Source organism: Amphiprion ocellaris, chromosome 1, assembly GCF_022539595.1.
Source record: "Amphiprion ocellaris isolate individual 3 ecotype Okinawa chromosome 1, ASM2253959v1, whole genome shotgun sequence".
In the NCBI taxonomy this organism is placed as follows: domain Eukaryota; kingdom Metazoa; phylum Chordata; class Actinopteri; family Pomacentridae; genus Amphiprion; species Amphiprion ocellaris.
Window position 1 is genome coordinate 5,022,105 of NC_072766.1, and position 1,989 is coordinate 5,024,093.

At 36.9% G+C, this 1,989-nt stretch overlaps 1 long non-coding RNA gene across 1 annotated transcript; it reads right to left on the minus strand.

Annotated features, from left to right (window-relative positions):
• Positions 1-420: 420 nt before the first annotated feature.
• On the minus strand, positions 421-1,573 carry LOC118469909 (uncharacterized). Its single transcript, XR_004846894.2, has 3 exons — positions 1,120-1,573; positions 965-1,034; positions 421-882 (listed from the first exon to the last, which is right to left on the minus strand). It is a non-coding gene; the product is annotated as an uncharacterized LOC118469909 (long non-coding RNA).
• Between the last annotated feature and the right edge of the window lie 416 nt (positions 1,574-1,989).

The window sequence follows — 1,989 nt, forward strand, 5'->3', positions numbered from 1 at the left end:
CAATTTCGAATTACCAATTAACCTGAGAATGTATTTGGACTGTGGGAGGAAGCCGGAGTACACGGAGAAAACCTATGCATGCACAGGGAGAACATGCAAACTCCATGCAGAAAGATCCCAGGAAGGCCGAGACACAAACCGGTGATCTTGTAGCTGCAAGGTAAAAGTGCTAACCACCAAAAAAGCCCTATAGTAACAAGGATATGAGTCAAACAATTCAAGATCTGCAGATATTTTATTTTGTAATGTTCAAATTGAGAAATGAAATCCAGATTTTAATGTTTTTGATGTCAACCCTCTTGTCAAGTGTAGCACTTGCAAATGGAAATAGACTACCATTAGTTGGGCTATGGGCTAGGCTGTGATAAGGTTCAGCTCTGGGAGCTGTGTGAAAATTAATGAAGACAAAACACAAAAATTAGTTTACCGGTAATGTATTAAAAATAATCAACAGAAAATACTTGAATATATCAAGGCAAAAACAATGATCAAAATAATAATACAAAACACAAAACAATAACAGAAAATCAGAATCAGAAAATCAAAAAAAAAAAAAAAAAAAAAAAATCAACCTTCACCTGTCCTTCAATCAATCCAAATCACAATAAGCAGCTTCACTTTCAACAATATAAAGTGACTATGTGCTTAGTTCAATTATCAATAGTCCACTGACAATTCCTGGTTGAAGTGAACGATAAGCTGATTCATAAAACAGTTCCAACAAAGTCCAACAAAGTCCAACAAATCCTACCACACCATTCTGGAAGGGATGAAGCTGTGGGGCTTTAGACCTGCCAATGAGTGAGGTGGGTGAAGGGGTGAAACGTGTCAGACAGTTTTCCAGTGAGGTCCAGGGTAGCTCGCCATCAGCTCAAGCCTAACCTGTTCAGCAGACAGGCTTCATAATTATCATCATCATTACTATCATCATCATCATCAGTCATTCATCATATTAGTTGCTCACCAATATTCAATGTTCAGCACAATGTGGGTTCAGGTGGGTGAAATCCAGAAATCCAAAAGTAGTTGAAGACCTGTTAGCATTAGCATGAGTATTATAATGAGCCATGGCATAATATTAACCAACTTCCAACATGCTTAACAGGAGTTTGAACTCACATCCTCTTTGATGCTGTGATTTCCAGATTTCCAGGCTTGTAAAAAGTGAATGGTTTCCAGAGATGAGTGGTGTGGGGTGATCCTGCTGTTCAGTGACTGTGTGTGACTGAATGAAACAAACAAAGGAACAGAGGTGGATTCCAGGTGTGAGAGGTGATTGGCTGAGGTGTTGAGAGTGACTGTGAGAAGGTCCAATAATATGGAAGTGACTGACTGCAACTGATTGTGACGGGCAGGTGTCTGTTCATAACTATTCCAGAGTGAATGCTACACAAGTCTTAATTTTGAACATACGTTTCTTATTCATACATAGGGCAGAAATGAACACAGCTTTAATCATTCAAGATGTGCAGCTGCTTCATTTTGTAATGTCCAGTTTAAGAAATGAAATCATGACTTGGATATTTTTGCTGTCAAGTTACTGATAAAGTATTGACTTTGAACATAACGAGCTGTTTCTTGTTGATACATTCTGCAGAAATAAACAGATTTAATAATTCAAGATGTGCAGCTGTTTTATTTTGAAAGTTCAAGTTGAGAACCTCAATGATGAGTTGAAAGTTTTTCTTCTCAAGTTTCTGGTCAAGTTTTAATTGTTATTATAACAAGTAGCTGCTTATTTATACATCTGACAGAAATGAACACAGCTCTAAAAATTTGAAATGTGCAGCTGTTTTATTTTGCAGGGTTTAATTTAGGAAATTAAATCATAACTTAAATGTTCTTACTGTCAATTCTCTGGTCAAATTTTTAAGATATCAAGTGATGCTTATGTATACATATGAGAAATATGAAGCAATGGTTCCCACTTTCCTTTTAGCTCTGTTTTGGTCTCCACCAACTACTCACAGAAATGTCTGCTTCTTTAGT